The 27829-nt window shown below is 39.8% G+C and overlaps 1 protein-coding gene across 4 annotated transcripts in view; it reads left to right on the top strand.

Moving 5' to 3' along the window:
- The window catches only part of NCALD (neurocalcin delta), a 404143-nt gene that overhangs the window by 317612 nt on the left and 58702 nt on the right, over positions 1-27829 (top strand). The window contains exon 1 of one of the 4 annotated variants that reach the window (XM_047088858.1): positions 4699-4769. The exons of the other annotated variants lie outside the window; for them this stretch is intronic. The gene's annotated coding sequence lies outside the window, so the exon portion shown is untranslated. Of the gene's footprint in view, positions 1-4698; positions 4770-27829 lie in introns of those variants that run through there. 4 annotated transcript variants of the gene reach the window in all.

Raw genomic sequence — 27829 nt, forward strand, 5'->3', positions numbered from 1 at the left:
GAATGGATCTTGGGTTTTCTGAGGATGCATCTATTCCCTGTTTTCCATGATTTCTGTGGCATTGCCTTTGAGTTGTGAGACCTGAAAACTTAGGGTGTTTACCAGCTCCAACTCCTTGGAGGATCCTGAACTCCAATTTTTGTTTCCCTAGGACTACAAGACTGCTAACCTCTCCCTTCACGTTCTCACGCTCTTTGCTGCATTTTTTGCTTTACTTCTTGTTCTAGTGCCTAACATCATTTAGGAATTGGCAAACACTTCAAGAGGAAAACAGTTCAGAAACTTAGTATCACTTCTTTATGATACCTTTTTCTTTTTAAGCCAGGACTCAATCCCCCCAATTCCTGGGTGCTTTTGAACATTTGTACTCTAATTTTTATCTCTCTAGTCTCTGAGAATGCCAGAAGCCCCACGCCACATATCAAATAACTTGAGGAGAAAAGCAGCAGGTAGAGAATGTTGGGCTTATATCAATATATTTTCCTTTTATCTGAGATCTTGGAACTTACAGATTTTTCTGCCTTTACTACTCATTGATGTCTTCCAACCACTTTTTAAAAAATCCAGCTCTTACTATTATCTCAGTGAGAGTATTGGTTTGAACACACGAAACTCCACCATGGTGGGCAACAGAAGTTGCCCAAGCCCGTGCAATCCAAATAGTGGCTTCAGTGAAAACTATAATAACCTGGGCACCGTTTTATTCAGGATATTTTCACTACTTTACTTTGCCCGTTCTCTCTGATTCAAATCTTCATGATTCGATCTTTCTTGCCATATCACTCCTTAGGCCAAAGCTAGATTAGATAACCAGACTTCCCAGATGCAGAAGAAAATAAGTTGGCCTTTTCTCCCTCGTAAGAAATTAAAAATAGAGAACAATCCTCAAGTATAAAATGAACATAAGAAATAATTCAATTCTTTCTAAAAATGCATCACATGTAAATTATTTCCCAGAATTGATGAAGCCAGGCTTCCTGAGTGTAGATTCTGGCTCTGCCATGCATTAGGTAGGCCAATTACTTGACATCTCTATGCTTAAGGTTCACCAGCTGTGAAATCTGGAAAAGAATCGTACCTGCCTTATAGGATTATTATAGTAAATAATTTAATATCTTGACAACACTTAGAACAATGCTTTACATGTATTCAGTGCTCAATTAATGTAAGTTAATATAAAAGATTATCCAGGGGCGCCTGGGTGGCTCGTCAGTTAAGCATCAGACTTCGGCTCGGGTCATGATCTCACAGTTGGTGGGTTTGAGCCCTGCATCGGGCTCTGTGCTGACAGCTCGGAGCCTGGAGCCTGCTTCGGATTCTGTGTCTCCCTCTCTTTCTGCCCCTCCCCCACTCACACTCTGTCTCTCGCTCTCAAAAAATAAATTAAAAACATTAAAAAAATTTTTTTAAAAATAAAAAAAGATTATCCAACATCAACAGCAATAGCCATAAAGTACATCGGCATATAACTTATCTCATGATTTAGTAGAGATAAGTTTGATTTACTTGGTAAATTTATTTGAACCCTTTCTTTGTTAGAAAATTTTGTGATAAGTCTACATTTTAATATTTATTTTTCCTTCCGTTGCCTTTTTTGGGCTTGAGGGGTTATTCTCTTCTCTGTTAGAATAAAAAGGAGCCATTTTTTTTTCTATTGCTCAGCAGTGATTTCCCAATAGGAGAGTCACTCAACATTTTTTGAGCTCTCATCATGTTCTGTGCCCTGTGCTAAACACGGAGTTGTAGAGATGAATAAGAGTCTCCTTTCCCCAAAAGTCTTTGTAGACTTACTAGAGTCAGAAAGATAAACCAGAAGTGACATACACATTAAGCCATCTACCCTATGGCTGGGAGTCAGACTTTTAGAAAACATTAACTTTATAACCTTCACAACAACCTTAGGATGTAGGCACTAAGGATTGGAGGACTTAAATAACTTGCCCAGATGAGATTTGAACCCAGTGTCTCCAAAAATGCGTCCATGGCCTTCCCACTAATGTTAAGATGGGGAGATAGGAACGTTTTTACCTAGAAAGGCTGATTCTAGTTGTCTGTTCATGACCCAAAGGACCTGTTAGTTCAGGTGTGTGAACCCAAGTCAGACTCCCTGTTGGGTATTTATCAGTTATTTCTGGCAAAGTGGTCAGACTAATAATAGGCAGCCTTGGCATTCATACAGCAAATGAAAACTGTGGTGCAGAACTGTTTTTGAGTGGATATTTTTAAATTCAGTGAATCATGTTCACCTTAAAAAAATGTGTTGTCATTTAAAACCTAAACGACATACTCTCTCAGTGTGATGGGCTGTGATTGGAAAAACCCACATCTGTATGTCCCATGATATTTTCAACTACATTTGGATTAATTAGCCAAATTGGTAGAAACCTGAGCACCAGTGAGATCGGTCATCATGATTTCAACCCTGCAGGTGACTGGAAGCTTCTTCAGCTGTAAGAAGAATCTCTTAATCCTAGGTAGTTTGCAAAGGGAAAATGAGTGATAGCATTTTGGAAGTATGCAAGAGAAAGCATGCATCCACTTTTCTTTTTGAAGGTCCGTCCACTGATTATTTTGACTTATAATGAGTTTAAGTACAAGTCAGTATAAAGTGTCCTTACTCTAAAAAATGATGGAAAATTCAAAAGGAAAAGATGTCAGTGTTTGCTGAATTTCAGGTTAAAGCCCTGGGTTTTAGGAATTTTCATTACCAAGAACTTCTTGTTTCAGAGGACATCACCTATTGGCAGAGCTTGGTACTGCAGTTTTACTCAGATGCTGAAGCTATAGAAAGGCCTGATCGATAAGTCAGCCACGGATCCAGAGTCAGGGAGATGTTACAGCAGGCAGCTCAGAGGACATGTGAAGTCTACAAAGACATACTTTCTCTCCTCTGTTCCCATTCTGCTCATTACTAGGATGTGCATTTCTGAACAGAAACCCAGAACCATAACTGTAACGAACTGCAAAATTGTGAATTGTGGCTGAAATCTGCCCCTGCTGAGACATCTCGACCTATTTCAGATGGACATTGGGCTCAAAAAGCTCATTGTTCTTGTGCGAACAGGTAAATTCTCATCTGTCATAACTCTGAAATCGTTGTAGCACTGCAGCTTGATTTTACTTTTGCGTTGCTATAGCTAATAGCATCAGGAAAATAACTTTTCAAATACAAATATGTCTTTTCTCCCAGCTGGGGCTGGGACAGAAGTAAAAGAAGAAGAAGAAGGAATAGAAGGATTTTACAGCCACAGTTTGGACATTAGTCTTATTGTTCAACAAGAAGCAATTTCTGACTCTGAAGAAATTTCATTCTTTCAGAGTGACACAAATGTAATCTGCTCAGCTTAAAGGTTTAGCTTCCGTTTATATTTTGTAGCACCTCAGAGCTACCCGCCCCCTGCCCTGGCCTTTTTTTTTTTTTTTTTTTTAAGAACCAGAGTAGAAATCCTGATAACACTAGCATGGAAAGGTCCTTTGGGTTTTGCGAGCAATCTCTTTTCCCCTACATTTTAACTCTTTTCCCTTTGAATGAGTATACATTTTCTGCGTGTATTTTTCAGGGTCCTTCCTGTGGGCCTCATTCCATTTTGTTTAATTGGTTTCCTGTTAATTGAGAAGGAGAATGAACTAGGAAATAAGCACGTGTGCTGAATTAGAAGTACGCGGGGTTGTCCTAAAGGAAATAAAGCTGAAGTTAGAAAACGTGCAGGACTGTTCTTTATTCTGCGACTGTAGGCTTTCACTGCACTTGGCGTTCATGAGGCATTCACCCACTTACTCCACACTGAGCCCCAGAGGGGCTCAGATGATAGCCTTTAGGAGGAGAGCATTTAGGAGGAGAGGATCTGGCACCTGTATGGCGGCCTCAAAGCAAATGTCTAAAAGTATTTTCGATGTACTCACAAGGCCGTTTTAAAGTGGTGCTGTTTTGAAACTTTGGTCATCATTGTTGCATAGACATTTTACATTGCCGGACTTTGGAATTCATCAGCCGTTTTCCCCCATCCCACTTGCTGTCGGGGTCCTTGGATTCTCTCATCTGACTCTGGGCTGCTACCCCATGTTTCTTGTTCTTTCCATCACTAACATGGTCTCAGTAAATCGACGTGGATTCTTAGGGAGTTTTTAAGATGTTTTCTTCCAATTCCCCTTGAGTTTCTGTTTGTATCCGTTTGCTTACAAATAGATTTAATTAGCTCAGAAAACTAACCCCCCCCTCCAGAATTTTTCAGTTTCTTTCCTTCTGTTCTATAAAGAGAGATGCACGCTTTGTGCTGGTGATAACGAGACCAGTGGGAACTTCGGAGTGGCATGCATTTTCCTGCGAGGAAGTGTCAGAAAACAGACATAAAAGTCTTAAAGAGGAAAGTTGTAGGCAAGCTTGAGTCACAACTTCAGGGGCCGAGGTTGTCCGGGAGCTGTCCGTGATGACTGTGGTGTGCGTGTGTGTGTGTATGTGTGTGTGTGTACACACGTTGCACACACACACATGCACCCCACAGTGACAGATGACCTATTGAAATAATTTCAGAGCTGTTCTGTGGTTGCTACGGCAACCAATGCTCTCTTGGCTTTCATCTGGCCATGTGACAGGGACTTTGACGTCAGCTGGAGGCAGAGTCTGTGGCTGAGTCCACACAGTCAAAGGCCTGTGAGAATCTGGTGGATGCTGGCTGCTGCTGCCACCGCTGCTGCTCTCCACGCCGCACCGCTGCTTTCCAGGGGCTGCAGAGCATGGACTGTTAAATCTTGCACTTCTTTTGTATGAGGTAATTCGTCTGCTTTATATACAGTACTTGGATGGTTTGTAGCTTATTGTGGTTTCCCCGTCTCTTTTACCTCCTACAAGTTTGTCTTCATGAGCAATTATTGTTGTACCGGGGGGGGGGGGAAAAATGTGAAGCGGCTTCTAGTTGCTAATTTTGTGTGGAGTCTCCGGAATTTGGTTAAATTTGGATTAACGTTCTCCGAAGTGAGTTAAAATATAATAGCCTTTCTTGCTCAACACTTGCTAGCATGACATTATTCAGAGATACGGATTTTGCAGCTGAGCCAAATATTCCCGTTGAATTCCAGGAATCCTCCCTTCAGCATTGTTTTGGGTTTAAAGACTCCAGCATAGCCTTGCAATATGTTGCTGGCTGCTTTTTTTTTTTCTTTTAAACAATTGTTCCTCATTCTAAATCAGCCTGGAATAGTTTGGAATTTGGTTTCTATCTTGTTTGCAGCATGCATAATTAGCAACAATAGGCACAGCGGGGAAAGAACATTATACTTTGAAACAAAAGTTGGGACTTTTCTTGTAAATAGGGTATTCTGAAAATACCAGAGAAACTGTCAACAGCTTCCTGTTTAGAGAAAAATAATCTGGACTATGCCAAGGAAGTTGGGGTGGAACCTCTTACGCCTGTGTGCATGCAGTTGCTTCTTGGTTGTTAGAGCAAAGTGTACATTTTCAGTATCTTCCTCTGAAAATTCAGCTGTGCGGAGAGTGGCATTGGATGCTCTTCACTAAGGAAGGAGTCATGTAAGCTGTTCTTATATTTAAGAATTGAAATATTACCCATAGAAGAAAAGAATAGCCCTAAAACTAAATTATCATTGGTAGGGGTCACTTTAATGCAAATACAGATATAAACAGTCACTAAAATTTTGCTCCAGGTCTTGAATGAATAATTTGGTAACTGTGATTAATAAGGCCTCTTATCTCCTTATTCCTGTCACAGTATACAATGCAAATTGTTTTATGTGCATTGTTGTAGTTCATTTTTTCCCCAAGTTTAGTAATTTTGGGTTTTCTATCATTGCGCACAGGTTGGATGGTTTTGCAGCTGATAATTCAAAAAAAAAAAAAACCTCTGACATCGATTTAATCGAAGTCTACACTTATGATCAGGTTTCTAAATCTTACAAATTCAACAGGAGAAATAGGCAGATTTTAGAGCAGCACATGTAATATACCTACTATTTTGATGGATAGATAATAATGGTTTAACTATGTACATGAATAATATATATCTTACGTGAATTATATCTCAATGCAATGCAAGAATATATTGTTCTTAATTAGTTTCAGAATTCTGTTTGCATTTATTTTACTCTTGGAGATGGAGATGAGGATTTTGAACCGTATTTTGCTTCAGTCAGTGATAAGTGAATAATTGTGTGTGCATCAATAATTTTTCAATAGTTTCAATGACTGAAAATTCATTTAACTGACTGGCAGTTGATAAGTTTCTCTTTGGCCAGAGTCCCCATGGAGGATTTTCCAAAAAGTCCAATATGCTTAAATCAAGACACATCTATTGAGGCATCATGTCACCATATGATTTATCTCATGATTATAATAACTCAGAGGCCACATTCTTAACACCCCTAGAAATATGTTAATTGATTTGCAACATTTCAAATGAGCATGAATAGGACCGGTAGCACGGTGACTTAATAGCACTCTCTTTGATGGAGTACTTTGATGGTTCCTTCTTTTATGAAAAATAAGGAATTATCATTACAGTTGAGATAGCAAAGATATAGCAAAGATTTTCCTAGTGCTCCCTCTGTGATGCTTTAAGTTAAAGTTATAAAATGATTGTGTTCAATGCCCTTATAAAATGCCCTGGATTTCAGCAGTGTGAAATATATGAGAACAAGTCAGCGTCGATGGCAATATGTCAGTGATCACATTTATCACCAGAAGAGAGCATCCTATATGCCACGATTGCAGAGATGTTCTAAAATCTACAGGTTTTTTGTTCTTATGGCAAAATTTTTAAAAAATGACTTTCCTCACAATTGCCTATTTACAGCAATGAGACTGTGCTGATTTCAAGGTCAACTTTGTTTCAGCTTCACAAGATAGCAGCAAGGAATGATTTACTCTGAAGCCCGCTGTTGAATTATTAGATACTTGGTATAGTTTCGGGGTTTTTTTAAACCTTTTTGGTGTCATAGGCTTCTTTGGCAACCTAGTAGAGCCTCTAGACTTCTCAGAACGATGCTTTTAAATGCGTAAGATAAAGTATGCAGTACCACAAAGGAAACCACTCTTATTGAAATACATTAACCAGATTTTTTAAAATTGTGATATGTGCCTTATTAATAATCTATTATTAAATAATACAAACTAGCAGCAGGTATAAATACCATAATTTTGAAGTTGTGATGAGTGTAAAAGGTATTTCAGAAAAATCCATATCGACTGTAACGTGATGTAAGAATATCCGTGATTTCTCTTGGCAACAAAATCATAGGTAGTGTGGTTTGTAGCCTACGTTTTAATGAAAAGAAATACTAAATTTCAGCTTGAGACTGGTAAAACTAAAAGTGGAATATTTTTCCCATCCAAGTTCCTGGATCCCTTTGAATTCTATTCACCCCAGAGTTAAATGGTTGTAAGCTAGTGATGCCAAAATGTCATAGAACTGCATCGGACAAAACCCACAGCACCATTTCCACATTCAGTTCCACATCTGATTTTATTCTCTGAATGTGTGAATTTCACAGTGTTCTCTAATTTCTGTGTGAAAAGGGATGATCTATCCAGACAGCTACCAAGCTATAACTTTCTTTTGTTTTTCCTCCATGAAATCTGTAAACATTCTTAGGTTACACGGACTGAGGAACTCTTACCTCATCAGATAGGGGTTAAGGGGAAGGACTCACTCAGTATTAATGCAAGTTATGCAAGTTAAAACCAAGGACCATGGAAGTAAGACCTTAGCTATTTACAAAGCAACCTTTATCCACTCAAAGAAAATAAGCTGTACTTAGATGAACAATGTGGGATATTATATGAGATCATTAAGGAACTTATGTAACTTTTGGGGCGCCTGGGTGGCTCCATCAGTTAAGTGTCTGACTTCGACTCAGGTCATGATCTCGCGGTTCACAGGTTTGAGCCCCGCTTCGGGATCTGTTCTGACGGCTCAGAGCCTGGAGCCTGCTTCAGATTCTGTGTTTCTGTCTCTCTCTGCCCCTCCCCCACTCACGCTCTGTCTCTCTCTCTCTCAAAAATAAATAGACATTAAAAAAAAAAGAACTTATGTAACTTTTTAGTTTAATGTAAAGCACATAATTGCGTGAATTGGTAAGTTGCAACATTAGTTCGTTACACAGGGTAGAGCCTGCTGGCTTATCTACCAGAGGTCCCCAGGATGGACCATATTCAAAATGAAATGTGGAGTAAAGACACTTCCCAAGTAATTTAAACTCAGAGTCGTATTTGACTTATTGGATATTTAAGAACAATCCAGAAGGTGTTAATGTTATTGTTTCGTGAGACTATGTAGACAACTGTCTCATTCTCATGTCACTCTGAATTTGTGGAAGATATTGCCCAAGTTTCTAGATAGCTTTGCAGTAGGTTGGCTGATGTCAGGTATCATTACCTTTCCAAGTCTGCCTTTCAATTGTCCAAAGCCACTCTTTCTATTACATCAGCACCCCCCACGTCAGCGTAAGAGAGTTGGAGCTATGACATTTTGTGCAAGCTGTTGTCTAAACTCAATCCAAATCCCTAACATTTGAAATGGAAGCTTAGCAATTTTTCTTCATGTGTTCTCGGGGGAATTATGAAAGAGGATTTTTTCTCAAATGTTTTTAATTCATTGGACAAGAAAAGAACACCTGCTTTGGGGACTTTGAGTCTCTGAGGCAACTTTGATAGAGAAACTTGGAAAAGGTCTAAAATCTCTGACTCCCGGATGTACTGTTTGCTTCTTTGATGGCAGGTGTTTGAAATTTTAAGTTCAGGAAGGAATGTGCCTTTACTTTTCATGAAACCATCTATTATTTAAATGGTGCCTCATGGTGGGAATCCAACTAGAAATAGCAGTCCAAAATATAGTATTTTTTATTGTCTCCAGAAGTGATACCATAAAAGTTAGTGCTCATTAAGACTTTGATATAAAAATTATATGATAAATATTTAAATTCACTGGAGCCGTGTTCTCCAAACTAAAGGCAATCTGTTCTTTTTATCTCTGCAGTGAACTTTAGTTTTTTTGGACATATTTCTATAAATGCCTTTAATTAAGAGACACAGAATCTCTTTAAAATTTAGTTTGCACCAATGTGCAGCAATATACTCAGCTAACATTAAAGTTCTATATTTGATTTGCAGGAAAGAAATCTCTAATCTGAACGATATTCAGCTGCTGCTTGTCCTAATGCAAGGATTGTTCACATTTTCTGAATTCTGTCCCAATGACTGCCAGAAACCCAAAGCTGCACATTTTTATGCAAGGATGAATTTTAAAGTATGATTCTAGATTTTCTTTGCTTTTATGAATTTAAACCCTGTCCATTTAGAGGTACATGTTGAGAAATGTTATATTCTTTGGTTGTCTGCTCAGCTGACTCCCACAGATTCATACAACTAAAACCACAACCAATTTTGTGACAACCATATTTACAACATCCTTGGAGATAAAAAAAAAAAATAGCATCCCACAAAAGTTAGCCCATCCTATGCATTCCCAGGCAACAAGTGCTACAGGAGGCAAACGTTTATTAACTGGCTACTGCATCCACAGTATTATAGGAAACATTGGGCTCCTCCCCAACACGGTCTTTGAATGATATATGCCACTGGCATAAAGAGCCCAGGTTACTTTATGGACTTCTGATTTTTGTTTGAGCTTTTATTCAAACATTCAGTCTTCTGTACATTCAAACAAGTTTCGAGCACCTACTGTGTGCCAGGCATTAGACTAGACACCAGGGGTGCTATGGTGAACAAGACAAGCAAGGTCTCTACCATCATGGAACTTAGAGTCTACTTATACAGGGAACCTATGTATATCAACACCCAAGTTTCTTCCTAATGCTGGCCAGTATAGCCAAAATGAGAATTATCATTAAAAACAAACAGGGGCGCCTGGGTGACTCAGTCAGTTAAGTGCCTGACTTCGCTCAGATCATGATCTGGAGCGGTTTGTGGGTTCGAGCCCTGCCTCGGGCTCTGTGCTGACAGCTCAGAGCCTGAAGCCTGTTTAGATTTTGTGTCTCCCTCTCTCTCTGCCCCTGCCCTGCTGGTGCTCTGTCTCTCTCAAAAAAATAAACATTAAAAATTTTTTAAACAAATAAACAAGCAAACATCAAAACAAAAGAGACAAGCAAACAACTGGGAGCCATAAGATTTTACACCTGAGTTAAACTTAGAAGGAGCATTCTTCAGCTGGTGAACAGCCAACCTAATTTGTGAGCAGTCTGTTCGTATCAGTGCCAAGGATTCCAGATCAGTACTCCCAGCCCTATTCTTGGTGGGCCAAAGGCTGTCTGTCTTCTAATTCAGAAGCAAAATGAGACTGGTAGGAAGTGACCTAAAGAATGATTTTCTTTTAGGCAAATATGCTGTCTTCTGCAAATAAAGGAGCCATTTTATTTTAAGGAATCCTTAAGTTACTGGTGCCCAAGTATAGTAGACCCTTGAAGTGACCTAAAGAATGATTTTCTTTTAGGCAAATATGCTGTCTTCTGCAAATAAAGGAGCCATTTTATTTTAAGGAATCCTTAAGTTACTGGTGCCCAAGTATAGTAGACCCTTGAACAACTTGGAGGTTGGGAGGGCCACCATGCAGTTGAAAACCTACGTAGAACTTTTGACTCCCCGAAAACTTAACTACTAATAGGCTACCATTGTCCAGAGCCTTACTAATAACATAAACAGTCAATAACACATATTTTGTGTTATATGTATTATATACTGTATTCTTACAATAAAGAAACCTAGAGAAAAATGCTATTAAGAAAATCATAAGGAAGAGAAAATACAGTATTGTATTTACCAGAAAAAAATCCACATATAACTGGACCCATGCACAATTCAAACCCCTGTTGTTCCAGGGTCAGCTGTATGTCTGTCTTTTCCCTGAACTAATCCAGTCAACGTAGGCTTACTGCTGTAATAAATAACCCTAACTCCCAGTGGCATAATACCATTCATGTTTTACTCAGCTGCAAATCAGATTTAGGAGAAAGGTTCTGCTCCATGCAGATATCCAGGAATTCGGACTTCTCCTATCTAGTTAAACTAATCTAGGGGAAATCCTGGCATCCACCACTTGTAGGTGTTACTTTGGGCAAATTACCCAAAGTAACACCCAAAAGTGTGTGACCCAAAGTCACAGTTTGCTTACCTGGATAATATTAGTGCCTATCTTACTGGTTTTGAAGTCAACTTATGTTGTGGCATAGTAAGGGACAGATATTAGGTACTCAATAATGTGAGCTGTTCTCTTTAATTTTCTACCTCTGGTAGTGCTGCTCCCACCACCATTTCCCCAGAAACCATGAAGTACCACTGCTGAAGTTGGGGCAGGTGTCTCCCTTAGGTGACAATAAGAGCTAACATTTAGGGAGCTAGATAGGCTTTTAAACTCTTTTCAAAATAACTGTTTTTTCTTCACAGCATCCCAATTTTATAAATGAGGAAATGGAGGCATGGAGAGCTTAAGCAAACTGCCTAGCATCACACAAGAGTATATAACAGAGTTCTAGGTATCTGGTCCTAGAGCCATGGCTCTGAATTCTCTATGGTACATTATTGCCTTTCAAGGTGGAATATATTTTATTTTCCCTGTAATATGTTGTAGTAGATTGTCCTCTCCAAAATTGGCCATTTAATTATGACCCACATCACCTTCTAGAATCTTGCCACTCACCATAAAAAGCTGGAATCCCTTGCCCTCCCCTTGAATGTACGTAGGCTTGTGATTGGTTCAGTTGGTTCAGGGAAACAGTGCTAGGTGACTTCCAAGGTTGGATCATAAAAAGCTACAATTGCTTTGTCTCTGGGCTATTCTTTGTTTCTCTCACATGTGACATTTGCTCTTGGAAATCAACCACTATGTTGTGAGGAAGCCTAGACCATATGGAGAGGCCATGTATAGGTGTTTCAGCCAACACCTCCAGCTTAGACTTCAACCAAGAGCCAGACATATGAGTGGGCAAGCCTTCAGAGGATGCCAGGCCTTAGCCCTTAGGTCTCCCCATCCCTCCTCCTGCCAAGTGGACCAGAGATGTGCTATTCCTGCAGAATGCCCTAAATTACACATTCATGAACAAAATAAAAATTACTGTTTTAAGTACATAAATTTTGGCATTATTTCTTAAGCAATCAGAATACTTGGAACATTTAGGGTAATTAGCTTTGACTGAAATACCTGTAAAAGGGATTAAACTTTAGTACATATGGATTAAATAGGTTTTTGTGATTTAAGATAAGTACCTTACCTAATTAAAATAATTTCTGGAGGAAAGTATATTTCAGTTGCCAAATTACACCTGGGCATTCGGTACACATCTTGTTTGTAAATTCAAAACAGTGCCCTACACAGTAATGCTATTGCTCGTTCTAGAAGATTTGGGCTACACTGAGACTTGACTGTATGTCTTAGTAAAATCTCCCTCATTGCTTCTGCTGGCTGGGACCCTCTGTGCAGGAGAGTCCGTGTGGACAGCAGTACCTGTGCTATTTTCCCTTGGTCACAGTTTAGTCCTCTTATCAGCTCTTGTCTCCCTTTCTCACACCTACTCTGTCTAATCTGCTGCCTAGTTTTCTATTGTTAGATCGGGCTGTCTTCTCGATACTCTCTTTTGGCTCATTTCCAATGCTTCTAAGCCTATTTTTCTGCTCTAATGGTTTGCATTAAAGCTAGGGAATTCCTCTTGGCCAGGTAACATTTAGCTCATTCAGCAAAGTTGTCTTACAAAGCTGCCAAAATGGCAACTGTCCCACTGGCTTGTGGCTCCATGTGTTGGTCAGATCTAGCACTTGGAATACTCAGAAATGTAGCCCTTATGTCCTCACTCAAAGAGGCATCTCTGTCTCTTCTGCTGCAGAGAAGTCAATACCCCTGATTCTCTTCTTATTTAGTTAAATGTCACCCTATCCAGATGGACTTCCCACCTTCCCTTTAGAAGGTTAATTGGTTTTTTCACTCATGCTTGTGTTTATTCAACATTTATTAACTCCATGTAGTGGGCCCTGTTGTTGAAGGCTTATGAAAAGATTTTTTTGTGTCCAAGGACTGGTATGGTTCCTCCAGTTGTCTCTCACTTGCTTACCATTGACACCAGGCACATGTGGTCCAGTGACCCAGACGTTTCAAAAATCAACATGTGTCCCACTTCGTTCCAGATGTTCCAACGAAGTAGGATACTACACTCATAATACAGGACCAGGACCAACCAACCTTAATAACTATACAGGTTATAGTTTAAATGGGAAGGCTGGACAGCATATGCATCTGAGACTGAAGAGCTATGTCTCAGTTACAACCTCTCATAGTGCCTAGTGTAGTGCTCAACACATTGTATCTACTCATTAAATCTCTTGGTAAGTGATTAATGAATAGGTTAACTCTAGAAGGATATGTGTCATTGAGATGACTTCAGAGAGGAAGTAAGCCTTGAACTGGTCTTGAAGGAGGGAGAATATTTGGCATGACCAACAGAAGTGAGAGGACTGTCCATGAGTAACAAACATCATGGGTACCTTCTGGTAACAAAAACTGACCCTCACCCATCTGGGTTTGAGAAAAAAGTTGGGAAAAGGAAAAAACATACAATACATAAGGTGGGTCTGTGAGAATCTAGAATTTATCAATTAAAGATAAGCTAGATTTGATCAGATAGACAGCAGGAAACTTGTGAAAGTTGGGGAGCAGGTAAGTGATGTATGTGTCAAATAGTGTTGTAATATTTTAATAACCCTGTTTACTTTTGTTCTACCCAAGTTATTTTATTTAAAAAAAATTTTTTTAACGTTTATTTATTTTTGAGACAGAGAGAGACAGAGCATGAACGGGGGAGGGTCAGAGAGAGAGGGAGGCACAGAATCTGAAACAGGCTCCAGGCTCTGAGCAGTCAGCACAGAGCCCGACGCGGGGCTCGAACTCATGGACAGTGAGATCGTGACCTGAGCTGAAGTCGGACGCTTAACCGACTGAGCCACCCAGGCGCCCCTACCCAAGTTATTTTAAAGTCCCAAATATGTGTTGTTTCCTGTTTCTCTATTTTTCTCATAGAAAAGTTCTAACTTTTTAAGTTAAAAAAATGGGAATTATCTTTTGCTATCAGTGATGTGTGAGTGGCCCTTTTAACTTTAGCTGGGTGATATCTGTAGGGAGAGCTATGCAACTTCATAGTTTTAAAACTATAATCTGTTTTTAGCAAAGTCATATTCACGTAAACCCCAAACCAATTGAAAAAGTGAAGCCTTTATAACATTTTCCATAGAATTATACTGTGGTGATCATTGATATTTATAATAAAACCCCTGCAACATTGCTCCATTATCCTGGTAAGTCTTCTGATTGAGTCATCACCGAAAGACTAAATTATATTCAGTGAAATTTTAGTTGCAAGTATATTTCATCATATCTGAGTCTTTGAAAACTGGCCATCAATATATGTGTTTGGCAACTATCAGAATGTTCTTAATCAGAATGTCCCATTCTCAGGAAAAATATTGTAAATTATACATGCAGGTGTGATTACAATATATATTTTTTCTGTATATATATTATATATAAATAAGTAAGTACTGTCCCTAATGTCCAGTGCCTCCCAAGAATTGACTCTGTGATATAATTGTTAAGACTCCAAAGATATAAGGATTTTAAAGCAGTGGAGGACAGAGAGTGGGTTATCTCCACCTCTGAAAGAGAGTAAAGGCTGAGCTTTATGCTTACAGAACGTGACTCACCACTGCTGCTGGCAATTGTGCACGTTTGGAAATCGATGCTGTTTACTGGGCCCATTGTGTGCATTGACATTTCTTGCTACCCATTGACTCTTCCATCAGTGAATGGCCACCGAACGCTTGGTGATCCCTGAGCTCTCTCTTACAAGGCCGGTTGCTGAGGGCAGTTAACTCAAACCATTCATTCTCTGGGGGATTTCTTTACAGAGACACTGAGCAGAAATTTAACTGCAAGTTATAGTTTTCATGAAATTATTTTCTGGCATCTCCAGAAGATGTTTTCACAAAAATAGAAGCTATTTAAGAAAGATGCAACCTCTGGTCTAAATTCCATTTTGTAAAAGTAACTATCATTAAAATCTGATATGCTCACCTCCAAAACTGTTGGGCAACTTCCAACCAATCCGTTGCTCTTTGAAAAAGGACTGACTTCCTCCTCCAGCCCTCAAAACAGCCTAGGGGTTAATACCAAGATTGACCAAGATCTTTGTCAGCATCCTTGCCAGGAGGATTACTTTGTTAAAATCACAAAGTGTCGGGGCGCCTGGGTGGCGCAGTCGGTTAAGCGTCCGACTTCAGCCAGGTCACGATCTCGCGGTCCGTGAGTTCGAGCCCCGCGTCGGGCTCTGGGCTGATGGCTCAGAGCCTGGAGCCTGTTTCCCATTCTGTGTCTCCCTCTCTCTCTGGCCCTACCCCGTTCATGCTCTGTCTCTCTCTCTGTCCCAAAAATAAATAAACGTTGAAAAAAAAAATAAAAAAAAAAAAATAAAATCACAAAGTGTCTTATAAAAGGCACAAAACTTAGTCTTGCTACAGGTTGACAAAAAGATAACTAATACTGAGATACTGTTAAAAAAAAGGAAAGGTCTCACTGAATCACATTAAATCATGTCTGGATTTAAGAAGAGCAGCTTTTTTATCATGGTAAAATACATAACATAAAATTAACCTAAAAAATTTTAACAGTTTTAAGTGTATAATTCAGTGGCATTAAGCATATTCGTGGCAACCATCACTGCCATACTTCTCTAGAATTTTCTCATCTTCCCAAATTGAAATTCATTCCCATTAAACACTAACTCCCTGTTTTCCCCTCGTCCCAGGCCCTGGTAATCACCATTTTACTTTAAATAGGGACATTGTAGGGAAGTTTAAAATAAACCTATAATTTCTCTTTCTCTTGTATACACTCTTCAATTAGTAAAATCCCTGTTAAAAGTCCCCAGATAACTGGAAGTTTCTTGGATTGACAAGTGGGCAAAGGTTTTTTTTTTTTTTTTTTTTTTTAATTTTTTTGAATGTTTATTTATTTTTGAGAGAGACAGAGTGTGAGTGGGGGAGGGGCAGAGAGAAAGGGAGACAGAACTTGAAGCAGGCTCCAGGCGCTCAGCTGTCAGCACAGCTGACACGGGGCTCGAAATCAAGAACTCTAAGATCATGACCCAAGCCAAAGTCGGATGCTCAACCAACTGAGCCACCCAGGCGTCCCTTACAAGTGGGCAAAGTTTATGCAGAGTTCCAGGATGTAGAGATTTCAGACACAAAATGGAGATGATGGATTGAAACATGTTTTCCAAACCACATACTTAAATACTCATCAGTATAATTTTTACATAGTTATATATATAAAATACATATTTATAATTATGTAAAAATATAAATTTTATGTATATATATATATATATATATATATATATATATATAATGCTCATATAATTGCTTGTCAAAAAGTAAGGCATTGAACCTGAGAGTTTCTGGTCCCAGTGATATACTCAAATAGTCTTATATTAGCCTTCTATTAATTCTCCCTTTAAATAATGTAACTATGTAACAGTACATGTTTATGATAGAACATTTGAATAATACAGAAGAATATGAAGAAGAAGATAAACCGCACTTTAAAATTCCACTGCCTAAAACAACCACAATTAATATTTTCAAATTAAAAAGCATTATAATTCATTTTACTTTAACAGAAGAAAAAGAGCTCTGAAATGAGAATTTGAACTTAAGGTAATAATTTCTTTAAAGCAGGAATTATTGGATTCTAATGAAATTGAATTGCCAATTAAAAATTTTAAATCAACCAAATACAGTGAGTTTGGGGAATCGGCATATCTTAAAAACTAATTGTTTCTAATTGTATAGGTTTATGTTTTAAGTTAGTGGATCTTAGTTAACTGTCTCATGAAGATCAGAAAAGACCACAGATAATCAAACAAAAATACCTTTGGGGAAATAAAAGGTTTATAACCAGAACTTGAAACTTAATTCTACCTTTAGGAATATTCTCCTGGGGCGGGGGGAACTAGATAAAAAGCATAATCTGTAAGAAACACAGTCCATGAAGTTACAAATCCTTTCCAAAAGGAAAAATAAATCATACAAAAAGGAAGCAGTTATTTTACCACTGAACTAGAACTCAGAGATTTTAGAGGAACTTACTGTATTTATTGATCCTCTCCCTGGACCACAGAGACTTAACTTTATGTGCTTCAGACACCAGTGTCTGTGTCTGTTTTTTTTTTTTTGTATTTCATTGTTTGAATAAAAATTATACTTTAGTTTGCTTCATATTTAGATCATGATTGCTTTTTATGTATATTTATCTTTCTGGCATTTCTAATTATCTTTCTTTTCTCCGGTTGACCTGGAGAGACTTAAATCTTAAGTACCTATGTGTCCTGTCATAGTTGAGTTTTTGAGTCTTAAGTATCCAGTTGGTTATGGGGCACTTGGGTGGCTCAGTGGGTTAAGCAGTAGACTCTTGATTTCAGCTCAGGTCGTGATCTCAAGGTTTGTGAGATCAAGCCCCACGTTGGGCTCTGCACTGACAGTACGGAGCCTGCTTGGCATTCTCTCTCTCCTTCTCTCTCTCTCTGCCACTCCCCTATTCATGCATAGACTCTCTTTCACCTCTCTCTCTCTCTCTCTCTCTCCATTTCTCTCAACTAGTGAATAAACGTTTTTTAAAAATACCCAGTTTATCATACAAACTTTTGTGTGTTGAAGATGTTCTTCACTATCCTGTTTTCTAATTCAGACCAAATAGGCTGTTCCACTAGGATATCTTTCCATCAGAACTGAATTATTTCCATTGTTTCTGGGTATTCCTATGTCTTGGATTCATCTTCAATTTTTCTAGAGTATATTTTTGAGTTGTTTCATCAACATGGCTAACTCCTTGTAGATTGCATTTTGCCCTTATAATTGAAAAATAGATTCAAAACAACTTTCCATCACAATATTTTGGGTTTTGTTCCATTGTCTTCCAGCAAACCTGAAAGAAGATGCAAAGTCTGCTGCCATTCTCTTTATGGGTAACTTTTTTTACTCCCTCCCTGAGCTTTCAGGATTTTCTCTTTGTATCTGGAGATCATAAATTTCACCAGGAAGTGTCCAGGTATGTCTTTTTTTCCATTATTCCACTTTAGGCTGTCTTAATCTGAACATTCAAGGTTTATTCAGTTCAGGAAAATATCCTGTTATTTCTTTGAAATACTCACTTTCTCTGTCATCTGTGTTTTCTCTTCCAACAGCTTTTATTGTTGGAGGGGTATTATGTCTTTTAGCCCCAGGCAATACTAGGTCTTTTGGATCTTGGATCTCTCTCCTCTATGTTCTTAAATTTTCTCTCATATTTTCTCTCTCTTTTTTCTTTTATGTACATTACTAGACTTTCCTTAACTTTGTCTTCCAGATCGCATATTTATTTTTGCATCATACCATTCAGAAAGGCTGAATTCAGCCTTTCTACTCAGGTCTTTTTAAAATCTTTAATTTTTACAAAAAATTTTGTTTGTTTTTTTTAATGGCTCCTTTTTCAAAGCAGCGTCCTCTTGTTTATGGATACAGTATTCTCCCAAATTCCCCTGAAAACAGTAATAACACTTTTTTTTTTTTAAGTTCTCTTCTATGTCCTGATTGAACTCTGCTTCCTTTGGCATCACTTGTTCTGTTGTTCTTTTGGATCCTTCTCTTTCGTGTTCTTGGTTTTTCTTAAATAACTCTTGGCTTTCGACCGGCCCAATCATATTTATAAACGAAATACTGGGTTGACTAGTAGAGGTGGCTGATGGGACTTCCTTATCAGTTATACAGGAATGTTTTTGTACCATGCTTCTCATGCAGGGCAAGGCAGGCAGGCAGGCTTATGACTGCCCCAAATGCCCACACCGGGAAGACTATATTTTGAGGGATGAACTGCACAGGCGTATTGCCCTTTTGTGCAGAGTTTGGAGTGAGGTGCGAAAAGATGGAGAAAAAAGCTTCGGCAGAGTCCTTCTATTAATATTACCCTGTATACTCCTTTCCCCTTTGATTCCAGACCTGATTTCTCTGGAGTCCTATTGGGAAGAACAGCTCTCACCTCTCTATCAGCTCTCTCTGAAACCTAATCTATGTGGTGGTTTTATTGGCTCAATCCAACCATGTCTGTTTGCTGTTTTCCGGAATTTTGAAAAAAAAAAATTCTGTCTACAGATGGTAACCTTTTTTGATTTCCATCTTTGTTATAGATCATTCTTTTTTTTTTTTTAATGTTTTTTTTCAATGTTTATTTATTTTTGGGACAGAGAGAGACAGAGCATGAACGGGGGAGAGGCAGAGAGAGAGGGAGAACAGAATCGGAAACAGGCTCCAGGCTCTGAGCCATCAGCCCAGAGCCTGACGCGGGGCTCGAACTCCCGGACCGCGAGATCGTGACCTGGCTGAAGTCGGACGCTTAACGACTGCACCACCCAGGCGCCCTAGATCATTCTTTTTCACACATATTTTCTGCCATTGCATCGGAACTTTTGGAGGTAGAATACATAAACCTGCATGCTTACTCTGCCATCTTAGAGTGAGGTTGTATTAACATTCAGCATGGTTATTCCAGTGTGTTAGTGCATGAGACCAAGGCACAAGGCTTACTCTCCACGAGGCCATTTCTCTTTCTTTCATGGCCCCAGACAGCACTCCCAACCCTGGCTGGACATGCGATCAAAATGGATCATTTATCCAGAGAACAAAGTGAAAGAAGATGGATCACATGAGCTGATTCCATCATTGGACTCATAATATCTGCCTCCAACAGATCATCCTTCAGGACTCCGCGCAAGCGCTGCCTTTTCTAGGAAGCCTTCCTGACTTCCCCAGTATTCTTGGATAATACAAACCCGTATTATAACACTAACCACACAATTCCACAATTTCCTATTTGTCTCTTCCATTAAACTTTAAGCTCCTTGAGGGTAAATGAGATGCTTTGTTTCATGTCTGTATCCTCAATGTACCCCACAGGGGTTGGCATGCATTAAGTGCCCAATACAGGTCAAATAACCAGGTAACTAAATGAGTGAACAAAGGAATGAGCAAGCTTGATACTGACTTTGGAAACAAGTGTGTTGTCTTTCTTTGCTGAAAACAAGACCACTGACCTCCTGATTGTCAGGAGAAGCTTTAGGAGGGCTGTTTCAGGCAGAAGGAGCATTATGGAGAAAGCTTAAGGCAAACTGGGATATGGCTTTTTGGAGGAACTGGTGGAGGTTGTTCCCAAAGTGGCTGTAGATAAGTGGTTCATCCAGATACGATCTCTAATCTCTGCTGTGTCCTTTGTGCTGAGTGGCAATCTTATTACGAGGTTCTTCAGTTTTTGCCAGTTCAGTGAATGAAGGTCTAATTAGAACTATTGTATAAATGCTGGCTCCTCAGTTCCTTAGGTGTTGATAAAGGATCCTTCCTGATTCTTTATAATCATGACCTAAAACCTGCACCAGTCTTCTTTGCAAGTTTACATTAAAGGATCTGCTTACACTCTTTTTAAGTATCATGAACTGTATTGTGCCCTCACTTCACAGGAACAGTGTGAAACCACAGACAGCTGACAATGGGGCTTCCAAGCCCTACTGGGCTCCTGTAGCCTTCTGGAAACTGGTGAAACATGAGCCCCTCATTTGCAGAGCTCTGCCTCTCATGCAATTACCTGGCAGAACTTTCTTGCTCCAATGCCTCTGACTCCAGTCCGCACCTAAAAGTGCTCCCCAAAAGTCTGAGAGGCTTGCTTCCTGTTTCTGATAACTTAATAAAAAAAAACCTACTGGTTTTCAGAGCAAGTAGGCTTTTAATTCCTGGTTAATTAAAATGAGTCTTTTCATTTCAAGATGTGTTATTCTATCCATGTAGCAGGTGTTCAATAAATATTTGTCAAATGAGTGGAAGAATGAATGAAATCCAAGAGGGATTGGGTTTGCCTTTTCTGAAATTAGACTCAACGAGCACATTTGCTGGAATTTGTCCCAGGTAAGTGCAGGGATCTGCTTTTGATTGCAGGCCATTTACTCCTTCCATCTCAGCCATTTCGTTTCCGTGACATATTGCACGCATCATCCATCTTTCGTCTTTGGGGCTAATTTACTCCAGGATTTAGACTGTCACTGAAGACATCTCCGTAGGTTGTTCATAATACAGGATTGTCTGCGGAGTATGCTGTTCCTATGGGCTTGCTCCTCTCTGCTGAGGCAGAGACCCTGACTCAAAGGGCACGTCCATCACACCCCCAATTTCTCAGCATCGCATTGGACTTGTTTTTAAAGGTGAGGCTATGTGGCCCCCCCAGCAGTCTTCTGTTAAATGTGGGACAGTATAAAGCAGGGCATTCCCAGTTGTATGACTCAGGAACTACCTTGGCAACCATCAGTGAAATCCTAAGCTATGCTAATAGGAAAACAAGGTCTGGGAATGCTAAAGGTATAAAGCGACTGGCATAAAGGGACACATTTTTGGCAGCCCTTGCAGTAGTCAGGGCTGGAGACATAAGGAGAGAAACGAAGATGACGCAGGAAGAGAAGTTAAAGTCCTCTCATTATTCAGAGTCCCATCTGGATCTGAGCTGCTGGGTCAGTGGATGGGAGCACCAGCCCAACCGATCCCCAAGGGCTCTTAGCTGAGATCTTCCCGGGAGCCTGAGAGGGGTCTAAACACAGGCGTCCGGCACTGGGGTCAGAACTGCAGTGGTGTGATTAAAAAATGCAGATTCCTGAGGCTGAGTTCTGGACTTTGGAATCAGAATTTAGAGGGCTGGGGCTTGGGATCTGCTTCTTTACATTTTCCAGGTGATTCTTAGCTCACAGCAACTAACCCTTGACAGTCACCAGCACCTCCTAATCTTCTCACTATACAAGGATCTCTTGCTGTGGACAGACTGCCCAGCACCAGGAATTTCAGTCAAGCATGTGGCTGCTGGTCCGCACATAACATGAGGAGGCAAGTTCTGTGCCCTTGGGTTGCTCCTATGTTTGTATGTATGTGTGTATTTATATATGTAGGTGTGTATTTATTTTTATTCTATTTTCTTATTTGAGTATAGTTGACACAATCACACATCAGTTTCATGTGTACAACAAAGTGAGTCATTATACTGTGTTCACAAGTGTATCTACCATTTGTCACCATACATCGCTGTTACAGTATCGTCAACTATATTCCTTATGTCATGCCTTTTATTCCCGTGACTTATTCATTCTGTTGGGAAGCCTGTATCTGCCATGCCCCTTCACCCATTTTGCCCCACCCCCTGCCTCCTCTGGCAGCCATCAGTTTGTTCTCTGTATTTATAGGTCTGATTCCGCTTTCTGTTTGTTTATGCATTTGATTTTTTTATTCCACTTATGAGCGAAATCATATGGTATTTGTCTTTCTCAGTCTGACCCATTTCACTTAGCATAATGCCCTCTAGGTCCATCCATGTTGTTGCAAATGGCTGTGCCCTTGGATTTAACAAGAGATTCTGGAATACGGGCACTGCTTTAGTCCCTGAAACCGACTCTTGCCTTTAGGGATCAGTAAATTATGAAGCCGCAATCTGCACTCTCAACCCAACATGACCACCTGGCATCACTAACATTACTAAAAGCTCCTGTGGTGGATATATGCTGTTGATCACAAAGAGATATGATGCACATAAGAAGTTATCAGCCCAGATTACTACCACAACTAGAAAACAACTCCCAAGTTCCCTATCAGTGAGGAGCAACGTAAGGGTGGGGCCAATTCACAAAGCTTACAACAGAACCTACATATCTCTTAAGTAGGGCTATCACATTTAGCAAGTGAAAAATATAAGCCACCCAGTTAAATTTAAATTTCAGAGAAACATTGAGATTTTTTTAATATAAATATATCCCATCAAGTATTTAGGACATACTTATTCTCAAACATGATTTGTTATTTATCTGAAATTCAGATTTAAATGGACTTCCCATATTTTATCTGGCAGCCCTATCCCTAAGCCATTTAGGGACACTTCCCAAAAGATCAAGGCTGTCAAATGTGGATATCTGGTCACAGTAAGTTGACAAGAGTAGAGGGTAGGGAACACGCCTTATTCTCTTTGCCTTCCTTGGTGCGTAGTATTCAGGGAATAATAATATATAAGGAATCAGTGTGAAATCGTTCTTATTCCAACGAGGCTAACCTCGGTGCTGGCCTCTTAGGAGCTGTAGGAGGAGAGAGCCTGGCTAGCAGAACTGATAAACCCCAGGGAGACCTCACATCCATGGCGGTGAGTGCCTCTCCATCACCTTGACCTGAGATGGTGGTTGGCGGGGGCTGAAAATTGTATCTTGCAACCTAAATATATCTTCCTCTTCAAGCTCTTTCTAGCTTCATGGGAGTAAACCTCACTCCAAATATCATGAGTTACTGTAAAGGTTTTATAAATTAAATCCTATTTCCCCAGTGGTTAACATGATCGTTTCAGAGTTCCATCTCCACTTTGGAATGATTTTTCTTTCTCCCCAAGAGCAATAAGTTAATGAACTATGCACAAGGGAAGTTTCTATTTCAAGAAAGATTTGTAAAGTGGAGGAACATTTTGGTTATTTTCTTTCATTGTAGGCCCCCACTTTCTTTGAGTCAGGGCACACCTGTTTCCAGGAAACAGTTTGTCAGCAAGACAGCATCAGTTTTCTGGGAGTGTGCCAAAGAACCTGTGTTCTTTTCTTTTGATTTATTTTCCCCACTTGCTATCTGGAGGACAGTTATTAATGGGAGGAACGAGCAGCCGCCATCTACGGGTGATCCGTGGGTCTGTGCTGTCTGCTTCACTGCGAGCCACCCCGGCTCCGCATGTGTAACTGGGGCTTTCTTGCCAATATTTAAGAGGAAAATCCCTGACATCCCTTTGCTTGTTAGAGAAGCATTTTAACTTTGCCTAAGTAGTACCTGATGGCCACCTGAATTCATCATTTCTCATTACCCACCTTTGAGGTCAGTTAGTATTAATCCCTCATTATTGGGTGAGAAAACCAAACCCCAAAGAAGCTGATTCTGACTCAAAAGCACATGGTGATCAGAGTCAGGCCCGTGATTTTTAAAACCCCCTTCCCTCCTCCGAGTAAGCAGATTTTCATCTTTCACCAGCCACAGTGGGATGTACAAAGACCCAAATTTAGAAAATGTGTTTCCACTTACAAACATAGCCCTATGTTTGGGAAAAGAATATTCAACTCTAGTGTCATGCAAGAATCATCTAGAGAGCTTTTAAAGAATGCCAGTGCTAGGGTCCCACTCCTGAAGATTCTTAGTCATTTGGTCTAGGGTGCGGCCCAGGCATAGTTTCTTGTTTTTTTGTTTGTTCATTTGTTTGTTAAAAAAAAAAAAAAAAAAAAGCTTCCAAGATGCTCATATGCAGGGAGGGTTGGCAGTGTTGGCCCAGGCAAAGTAAGCAGGGGCTCAAGGGATGCTGAAGTTTAAAATCTGACCTGATGATGGTACATCTCTACCATCTTACCAGTAGAGTCTCCGCATGTGGAGTCTCTGGAGACATACAGATTTAGCCTGGTTTAAAAGCATCTTGTTACCAGAAAAGGAACATTTGCACAGAGTGATTTAGTAATTAATTCTAGAAATGCATCACTCTGACAGAAAGACAGGGAGAGGAAAACAAGCCCAGGGTATTGGGTACTGACCAGACTGGTGAGGAAGGGGTGATGTTGGGAACCACATAAGAGTGCCGTTCTCCTGGGCAGTGTTTCCGGAGGGGGAACAGGGAGACCTTGATTAGGGTAGAGGGGTGGATCAAGGCAGGCTTATTGATCTCAGAATAGCATGCACTCTGAAGTCAGACTGCCTGGGTACGAATCCTGTCTTTATCAGAATGTATCTACCTTGGGAAAGTTACTGTCTCTCAAATGATGAGTTTCCTGATTTTGAAAACAGAGGTAAAAACTGTAACTGCATCATCATTGGTTAGGACAGTGAAATATGATAAGATACGTAAGTGCTCTGCCACTAAACCTTTCTAAGGTAACTAGATAACTGAAATTTTCTCGATTAAAACGAGGTGGACCATTACCTTTGCCTTCCAGGTAACTAAATCTCACAAGGCAGCACAAGGTTAGATGTAAGGTAGTGAGTCCTATGTTGACTCTGAAGTAAGAGAGTTCATGTATAAAGCTTTACACGAGAGCCCCTTGGGCTCAGAGTTGCAGAGTAAGGCTGTGGGATCCAGGGTCAGTCTATGTCTTTAGACCAAAGAGTGAGAACAAGTACCAGGAAGCCAAGTGGGGTTATGACAAGACTCGGGTCAAAAAGAATGGACAGCTACCAAAGTCAGAAGTTATGGAGCCCAGCCCCAATACAATCCATGATCCAGAAACCAGGGAAAGTGCCTAATGTTGAAGGAGGTAGCTTTAGGAATAGCCTTCCAAAGCTCATGTCTGGAACCAGCAGAGATTCTTTGTTCTCTGTCTCCTTGGAAAGTTACTCAAAGCCAAGTAGGTTCTGGAAATGAGTATCTTAGCAGGCCTTTCTGACAAGTGCGTATACTGCTAGGAAAATATGCGTTCTAAATCAGAGCCCTCTAACTCTGCTAGAAGACGAGACCTATCCGATTTCCCACAGTGGAACCCACAGGAGGTTTGAAGGAGGGTTCTATGGGATGTTCCACAGTAAACATAATTGCTGGGTGAAGGAAATTTAGCATGCTTCTTAATTAGAGGACTTTTCAGTGCTTTTAATTTGCTTGTAAATGTCTAAGGGGAATATATGGTAAGATGTATTTCCCAAACTAATTTGGCCGTGGAACACTTTCTTCTTAGAAGCTAACTCCTTATGGCTCTTTTGCCATCTTAACTCCTGAAGCTTTTGCCTTAACACCCTTTCCTCACTTCTCAGGGGTGTGTAGAACCCTCTGTGGCCTCATTCCTGGTCTCTACCATTCCCATAAAGGAGTAAGATGAGGCTATGGACTGTATGATGGCAGGCTCGTGCCTATCTTTTTCTTCTCTCTGGCACATAGTTGGGACTCAAATAGTACCTATTTTTTTAGAATGATTATTCATTAAATGAATGAATGAAACAATTCAGTTACTATTTCTAATTCCAATTACTACCATAGAAAGTGCCTAGGGTTAGGTTTTCAACTGACCCACTCTTTGTTGGGGGCAAGTGTTATTTTGTTAATAGGACCAAGAAATCAGGAGATGTGAGTTACAGTTTTAAGGGTACCATTCTTTTCCACCTATCCAAAATGACTTCTTAATAATCTTGCCATCCAACTTCAAAACAGTCATGGGAGTAGCTTGCAAAAATTAAACTTCACAAATATAAAATACAATCTTAATGATTCCTTTAGGAATTAGACCCATCTGTTCATGTTCTCCTAGGCCCTTTAGTAATTAGTCTGATCTTTTCTGAAAATCCAGGCGTATGCAGTAAAGGCTACCCCCAAGTGTGTTTTATAACCAGAGGCTTTGCAAGTTTAAGTGGAGAAGAGAGATGGAACAAGAATGGGCTATTTTCTTTGATTATTACATAGTGGATAGCATTTATTTTCAGCAGTTTCCCAAATAAGAAAAGCTTTTCCTCTATGCTTCCTGCAACTACATCCCAGGAATGATGCATTTTTGTATGTTTTCACCCAGGCTGACCCACCTTGACTTGCTCCCCTGGAGGTATTATGATGCTAAAGTAGTTCCTGCTAAAACTCTGCAGAGGGTCACATCAGACAGCCTAACCTGTGCAGAGACAGGGCTTGTTATTGCTTGTGTGTTTCACCCACCTGCACTTAAGGAATGGCAGTTCACTTTTTATTTTTGTTTTTTGAAGAGGGTGGGCAGAAGGAGAGCAAGCAATTTGATAGGGAGGAACTGGAACTTCCATCAGATCCATAGGCTGCAATGACTAGGAAAGAAAGCTCATTTCGTGTGAACTCTTGTGCATTGTAAGTTATGTTTGACTCGGGGAGTTAAATTTAAACCTTATTAATAGACATGATAATGTATAAAAATACAGTGACCATATGATCTTAACCCTGCCTCATAATAACACAGAGTCTAAAAATTTTATCTTTTTGTAAAAAACATTTATATTAATAGACTTCAACCAGTGTAAGGATTAAACCACATTTAGTTTTAGATTAAACAAGTCACTGTGTTGAAAATAAAATTATTTGAAATCATGACTGTTGGGAAATCTGGGCTGTGACTGTTTCTGCCCTGTGCTCTGGGGGAGAAAAAGAGACTGGGAAGTTTCTGCTGTTTGCCAAGTGGGTCAAGAGTCCCTGTCGTCCCAGATGACAGCTGGCACATAGAGACAAGCCACCGGTCTAACTTTATTTTTTCCTGGTAAAGAAATAGCAACTATTTGCCAGCCTGCTTCTTTGCAGAAAAGTAGCAACACGTTTGTGTAGTGATTCTGGCATTTTTAATCATTTGTTTGGTGTGAATTGTTACCATCAGAGAGTAAGAAGGAGCCTGTTGACAAGGGGACCATAGGTAATGGGGAAAATCCAGAAAAAGAAAATAATCACAAAAATTTTGCCTAACGAGTATAATGGCAGCTTCAGATGAGATTTCTTTAAGAGGCTTAGCCTCGTGTGCCAGGCACATACAGCTGCTTGGAGCTCTTGATTGGAGAAATGAATAATACAAGAGAACCAACTAGTGTTCCTTCAGCTATTTCCAAGCAGTCTAGTTTCGACACAGAAACATCAATTATTGTGGTGTCTGGGTTGGAAAGCGCAGGGATAGCCAGCAGGTTTTCCAAAAACCAAAGCCTACTCTCTGAAACGTATGGCCACAAAGGGATGTAGTTCTGAAATCTGACGTTCCCTGGCTTATTCAAATAACAATGACGATA

Source organism: Lynx rufus, unplaced genomic scaffold, assembly GCF_022079265.1.
Source record: "Lynx rufus isolate CCGP_SWC_20201006 ecotype Redwood Valley unplaced genomic scaffold, mLynRuf1.p SCAF_26, whole genome shotgun sequence".
NCBI classification, from domain to species: Eukaryota; Metazoa; Chordata; class Mammalia; order Carnivora; family Felidae; genus Lynx; species Lynx rufus.